Consider the following 7,500-nt stretch of genomic DNA (forward strand, 5'->3'; position numbering starts at 1 on the left):
TATAACATGTAGAAAAAAATCGTATCTATTATTTGTATCGTGTGCGCTTAATGTTGTAAAATGTGGCCTCAATATTTCTTGCTCTGTGGCCACTCTGGGGCTGCATTCTGAATGATAATGGACAAGGGAATATCAGAATGGAGTGAGAGGGAAAGGATGGAGTGGTTTTGAAGGAGAGCAGTGGGTCAGAGAGAGAGAGAGAGAGAGAAAGGGAGGGAGAGAGAGAGGGCAGAGGGTGAGAGAGAGAGAGGGTGAAAGAGGGGGAGAGAGAGAGAGAGAGAGAGAGAGAGAAGGAGGGAGAGAGAGAGAGAGAGGGGTAGGGAGGGAGAGAGAGAGATAAATAGAGAGAAAGAGAGAGGGAGAGAGAAAGACGGAGAGAGAGGGAGAGAGAGAGAGAGAAGGAGGGAGAGAGAGAGAGAGGGAGAGAGAGAGGGAGAGAGAAGGAGAGAGGGAGAGAGACTATACAGAAGTGCATTAAAATGTAGTGTTGCTTGTCACTTATTTTTAGGTCACACACATCCAGCCGGCTCAGCAGGATAGAAACACACACTAGTGCCACCTGCCGACAATACATCTGGTGTGTGTGGACAGCTGCTTAGTGTGTGTGTGTGTGTGTGTGTGTGTGTGTGTGTGTGTGTGTGTGTGTGTGTGTGTGTGTGTGTGTGTGTCTGTGTGTCTGTGTGTCTGTGGCATGTGTGTGTGTCTGTGTGTGTGCGCTTGTGTGTGTGAGTGTGTGCACGCTTCTGTGTGTGTGTGTGTGTGCCTATATGCTTGTTTGAAGTTGTAAGATTTCTATATATAATTTTTCTACCTTTGATGTAGCTAGGCTAACAGTTTCCACCTGTTAACAGTATGTGTGCTAAGCTAAGCAAAACACAACACAGGCCTCAATGCTGGAATCCACTCAGATGGAACTTTTTACTGTAATCCTCATCTGACTTGAGGTAAAAGCGCTAACATGCGATTTCCTAAAAATGGCGGCGTTTTTACAGTGTTTTTACAGTACTTTACTCTCATCAAATATTCAGGCTAGCAGCATCAAAGTCAAGTGTGAAGCGCACATGTGTTGTTTTCATATAGTGTTGTTTTCAGGAAGGGTTAGCTAGCGTCCGCCCAAAACGCAACATGATAGTGTGTATGTATAATAATAACTTTTTTCCTCTCTGTCTGTCTCCAGGGCGATTAATATACATCCACTCTGCGCTGAGTTGAAGCTGGACTGAGCCGTGTCCCCACACCAAAGGTAAACAGCCACTATCGCTTCATATCTGGCTATCACATGTGGAAAAAGTTATGTTGTCCTGTGTGTGTGTGTGTGTGTGTGTGTGTGTGTGTGTGTGTGTGTGTGTGTGTGTGTGTGTGTGTGTGTGTGTGTGTGTGTGTGTGTGCTGGTCTCTGCTTGATTGTTTGATAACGTTCTGTTAAGGTTTTCCTGTTTCACTACTAAAAGGCCAAAAGTACATGAACCTTTTTTTTCAATTTCTTGACAGTGGATTGGTTTGGGTGACTTCAGTTCGATTATAGACGATTTACAATATCTGCCCAATTCAAGGAATCCTGTTTTAATGTATAAAAATGTCTATCCAAGTTTTGGTCCAAGGATTTGCGTCACTTAAAGGTGCAGTGTGTAACATTTAGAATGTATTGGCATTTTCCAGAACAGACTTGGTAGACATGGAATATGTCACACAGACAGACACACACACACACACATACACACACACACACACACACACACACACACACACACACACACACACACACACACACACACACACACACACACACACACACACATAACACTGGTCCACTGTAGTTTTTCCACACCCGTGTCCTGATGTCAACCCCATGCAACACCTTTTAGAGATGAACTATGACTATAACTAGAGTTAATCCAGATTTACTATCCAGTGGTTGACCTCACTAATGCTCTTATGACAGAATGGGAGCAAAATCCCTAAAGCTACAATCCCAAATCTGTTAAAAAAAAAGCCTGGAAGCAGAAGACTGAAGGTTATTATGGCACATACAGTAGTATTATGGTGTTACGATTTCTACTATAAGCTACTATACTACGACTGTCTATTTTTTATTTTTTTTTAAAGATTATATTTTGGCATTTTCAAGCTTTATTAGATAGTACAGAGTTGAAATGGGGAGACAGAGAGAGAGGGGGGGGGGGGGGTGACCTGCAGTAAAGGTCCACAGGTCGGATTTGAACCCGCGACCACTGCAACGAATGCCGGAGACAATGCATATAGAAGCAGAACAAAAAGAAGATATAAAAGTTTGCCTATATTATTGTTTACGATGACATCTGGTTGAGATATATTGCTTAACATTTCCTTAACCCCTTTGTGTTTATAGTTTGAGGCATACCCAAAGCACAGCATAGGACATTTTTCTAATATTTTCATTCTGGAAAATAGAAAACCAGTAAAACCAAATAAACCCTGGCCTGTATTTAACTAATGATCTGCTGGTTAGAAAGCTATGTAGAGGGTTTCAAAAATAAATGTTCTTGTCGTGAGTGTATGACAATGAATCACTTATGAACTTCTGTATTCTCTGTGTAGTATTTCATCCTGTTGAGTCGTGTGGAAAACGAAATGTCTCTGTGGCAAGAGTGTGTGTGTGTGTGTGTGTGTGTGTGTGTGTGTGTGTGTGTGTGTGTGTGTGTGTGTGTGTGTGTGTGTGTGTGTGTGTGTGTGTGTGTGTGTGTGTGTGTGTGTGTGTGTGTGTGTGTGTGTGTGTGTGTGTGTGTGTGTGTGTGTGTGTGTGTGTGTGTGTGTGTGTGTGTGTGTGTGTGTGTGTGTGTGTGTGTGTGCGTACGCGGGTGTGTCTGTTCATGTGCGTGTGTGTGTGTGGCAAGAGACTCCAGCGTTTACCCACGGTCGAATGTTGAGTGTGCCATAATAAATCTGCGGTCGGTGCAAGCTAATTCCTGGGTATTTAAGACCGAAGTCATTTCATTTTATGTAACAACCCAAAGGGGAGTTTGGTGTTAATAGTGGAAAGTGACTTGATACCGTTTTTTTTTTTACGTTGGAATTTTAATAATTTGTTATTCTTGAGAATAAGGTTTCTTCACTGTGAGTTAGCTGTTGGTTTTAGGCTTAAACTAACATCTTACTGTTAGGATTGAATAGTCTAAGCTCATGGTTAGGGTTGCCAACAGCGCTTTTCATTGGTTCAATGAGACAGGCATTCCAGACAGACAGACAGACAGACAGACAGACAGACAGACAGACAGACAGACAGAGACAGAAGAATCAGTCGGAGATGCACAGTTTCATAAAAAATAAAGCGTATAGATACATTTTCGAAATGACTGAACAAAATGTCCCCCTTATCAGTTCAATTAGGCACGTGTCGTTTAGTTTCCAAATTTTAAAGGTGCTACAAGGATTTTTTTTCAAATATTTCTGAAAATCTCAAATTTTTCCTCTGATGATCATAAATGACCTGTAACAGCAAACGAGACCATCAGTGCAAAAATGCTATTTTTTATTTTTATTTTTATTTGTCTTTCTTAATGCCTTTGTCATGGGTATACACACACCCAGGAACAACAGCTGGCGTAGTAAAAACACTACTGCTTTTGTCCAAAGGGGGCGCAAGAATTAGCTCAAACTGAAAGTTCCTCAGAGCACCTTTAACATCAGTAATAATGTAGAGCATCTATGAAAACTAAAAAATATCTATACATAAGGAAAAGTGTACACACACACACACACACACACACACACTAACACACAAGCACTTGACGCATTAAAATACAGCAGTCGAGTGTTATTCGAGGCCAGACTAGTGAATCAGTTGACTTGGAAAATTCCGTTGGTTGCAGCCCTACACTCCAGCATTTTTCCCTAACATGAACTTCTAAATGTCAAGTGACAAAAATGTGATTTTCTTTCTGCTATTTCCAAGGTCTCAGTTGACCTTTTACATTCAAGAGAAATCAACCTCTGCTTATTTTTTAATCAACCGAATTCGGTGTGTGAAAGTGACATGTCTGGTGGACCGTGCTTGAACTTGTATGGAGCCCAAATTTCCGCCATCCATCCTTTTGTGTGTGTGTGTGTGTGTGTGTGTGTGTGTGTGTGTGTGTGTGTGTGTGTGTGTGTGTGTGTGTGTGTGTGTGTGTGTGTGTGTGTGTGTGTGTGTGTGTGTGTGTGTGTGTGTGTGTGTGTGTGTGTGTGTGGATGAAGAGAGAGACAAGGTTTGGAACTAGTTTGAACACTTAGTAGGGAATGTCGGTTTTTCTGTGAAGATCAAAACATTTATACAGAAACTCAAGAAGTGTGTGTGTGTGTGTGTGTGTGTGTGTGTGTGTGTGTGTGTGTGTGTGTGTGTGTGTGTGTGTGTGTGTGTGTGTGTGTGTGTGTGTGTGTGTGTGTGTGTGTGTGTGTGTGTGTGTGTGTGTGTGTGTGTGTGTGTGTGTGTTACTTCTGCCCTGTTATCATTCATAGTTGGAGTGAGTTGCACACAGCTGTACACACTCCATTGCTTATACAGTACTACTGATGATCATATCAAAGTCGCGTGTGTATATGTAAATCTACACACACTATATACACACACACACACACACACACACACACACACACACACACACACACACACACAGCGTGGTGGTTGTGGGCATGTGTGAGGGAGTGGCTCAATGTTTATTACAAGGAGCCGATGCATGGGGTTTGGAAACATGTATCAAGGTAAATATATATAGAATAATGTCTAATCGTGATTTATTTGAAGCTGAGTTTTTACATCACATAGTGGTACAGCCGCGCCAGGGAGAGCAATGTTGGTTGAGAGTGAAATATCTCGGGGCGCTCTGGTGGCGTAGTGGATAGAGTGCGTACCATATTGGCTCCGGCCTTCGTTGCAGTGGTCGCAGGTTCAAATCCGACCCGTAGACCTTTACTGCAGGTCATCCCCCCTCTCTCTCTCTCTCTCTCTCTCTCTCTCTCTCTCCCCATTTCAACTCTGTACTGTCTAATAAAGCTTGAAAATGCCCGAAAATAATCTTTAAAAAAAATAATGAATATCTCAACCACTTTAGGGTGGATCGCCCTCAAGATCTTCATTTGATCCGAACCAAATTATTATATATATTTTTTTTTAATTCAACGAAAGTTCATGAAATTCAATCAAATTGTACTGTATTCATGGCGATTTTTTCATTTGATATGACTTAATTTGCATGGAAACATTAGTAACACAGTCAGTCGTGGAAAATGTCTGCTTCTTAGAGGTATTATATGATCCCTATGTTACCTTTCCTTAAAGGCCTACTTCACCGGTGGGAATATGAAAACACTCTTTCTGCCTTTTCTCAGGCTAGGATGAACCAATTAAAATTTTTTTTGCACATTTATACATAGGATCTCAGAATTCAATACACCTTCATAAGTAGGCCTTTAAGCATCAGAGGACACAGCCACGCCAGAAATAAATTGCTTCCTGTATTTTTTGGGATATTCTCCGTCTATCTGTTCCCTTAACGTCAGCAACATTAAGACAGTTTGTCAATAACACAGATCCACTAACGACTATCTTAAGCTTTCAGACTAGATTTACTTTTTCTCCTGACAGTTAATCTTCTGTTTGTGGCTTTCTCTTTCCATCGAAATCAGCAGATTTTAACAGATATTTTGGCATTTTAAATTGTTTCGTGGGATCGGGCCCATGAGATTGAGGCCAGTTTTGATAATACGTTACTCCATGGCAAATCCATTAAGCTACAGTAGAAGCTACTTCCTGAGGCCTCTTGTTTGTTTCTTTTGGAGCAAAAATAGAACTCATTTGTTCTGTCCCTTAAATCTCCACAACACACCGCTGTGTGTGTGTGTGTGTGTGTGTGTGTGTGTGTGTGTGTGTGTGTGTGTGTGTGTGTGTGTGTGTGTGTGTGTGTGTGTGTGTGTGTGTGTGTGTGTGTGTGTGTGTGTGTGTGTGTGTGTGTGTGTGTGTGTGTGTGTGTGACAGTCAGTATCCCCTTACAAATCAGCAGCTGAGGACCCCTGGGATCTGCTAGGTCCAGCCATGGGGCTCCAATTTACACACACACACACACACACACACACACACACACACACACACACACACACACACACACACACACACACACACACACACACACACACAGACACACACACAAACACAGGGATGCATATACTATGCGTTCTCATGTGTATCTCTTTTTGTAATAAAAGTGCACGTGCAAATGCATGTGCATGTGCTTTAGCCTGTGACTCACACAGTGACTTTACCTTTGGCAAGAAGAGCTTCAGACGGTACCAAACCTTCCTGCTGTGTTTCGTCAATTAATTAAATGTAGGAAATTATAAACAGGGGGAAAACTAGCCTTGAGGGTGTGTGTGTGTGTGTGTGTGTGTGTGTCTGTGTGTGTGTGTGTGTGTGTGTGTGTGTGTGTGTGTGTGTGTGTGTGTGTGTGTGTGTGTGTGTGTGTGTGTGTGTGTGTGTGTGTGTGTGTGTGTGTGTGTGTGTGTGTGTGTGTGTGTCTGTGTGTGTGTCTGTGTGTGTGTCTGTGTACTTGTGCAGGAATCTTTGTGCAGACCATCAGAGTGAGGACATTTTATCTGGTCCTCACTTCTTCAAAGGAGCTGTTTGAGGGTTAAGACTTGGTTTAAGGTTCATGTTAGACTTATGTTAGGGTTAGTGTAAGGTTTGGGGTTAGGCATTTAGTTTTGATGCTTGGGGTTAGGGTTAGGGGCTAGGGAATGCATTATGTCAATGAATGTCCTCACAAGGATAGCCGTACAAACGCGTGTGTGTGTGTGTGTGTGTGTGTGTGTGTGTGTGTGTGTGTGTGTGTGTGTGTGTGTGTGTGTGTGTGTGTTTGTGTGAGTTTATTATTTTTTGCAATGACAGACCAAAACGAGGTTAGAGAAGCTAAGAGAAATACAGATGAGAAGGACTAAAACATAAATAGATGTGTGTGTGTGTGTGTGTGTGTGTGTGTGTGTGTGTGTGTGTGTGTGTGTGTGTGTGTGTGCGTGCCTGCGTACCTGTGTGTGTGTTACAGTAATATAAAGTATACAGTAAAACACTTACAGTATATCTAGAGCAGAATGAGGAAGCTAAGAACACCACTCAGTTATAATCTCCCTCTTCCCTGTACTAACAGCAAGAGGCAGCTAGATAGACCGTGTGTGTGTGTGTGTGTGTGTGTGTGTGTGTGTGTGTCTGTGTGTGTGTGTGTGTGTGTGTGTGTGTGTGTGTGTGTGTGTGTGTGTGTGTGTGTGTGTGTGTGTGTGTGTGTGTACTGAGGGCCAGAGGCAGCTGTCGATATGAAGTAGGGAAAACCGACAGGAAATGATGTAATCCCTCCCCTCGCTCCCGGGGGAAGTGATGTCATTGTAGTTGGATGATCAGGCGGCTCCTCACTGGTCCTTCACTTCCTCTGCCTCTCTCTCTCTCTCTCTCTCTCTCTCTCTCTCTCCCTCTATCTATCTGTCTCTCTCAGTCTCTCTCTCT

General features: G+C 42.6%; 1 protein-coding gene across 1 annotated transcript in view; it reads left to right on the forward strand.

Annotated features, from left to right (window-relative positions):
• The window catches only part of raph1a (Ras association (RalGDS/AF-6) and pleckstrin homology domains 1a), a 76,998-nt gene that overhangs the window by 26,132 nt on the left and 43,366 nt on the right, over positions 1-7,500 (forward strand). Inside the window, exon 2 of the mRNA XM_080038664.1 lies at positions 1,178-1,243. The gene's annotated coding sequence lies outside the window, so the exon portion shown is untranslated. The remainder of the gene's footprint in view (positions 1-1,177; positions 1,244-7,500) is intronic.

Source organism: Ammodytes marinus (genome assembly GCF_949987685.1).
Source record: "Ammodytes marinus genome assembly, chromosome: 12".
In the NCBI taxonomy this organism is placed as follows: Eukaryota; Metazoa; Chordata; class Actinopteri; order Uranoscopiformes; family Ammodytidae; genus Ammodytes; species Ammodytes marinus.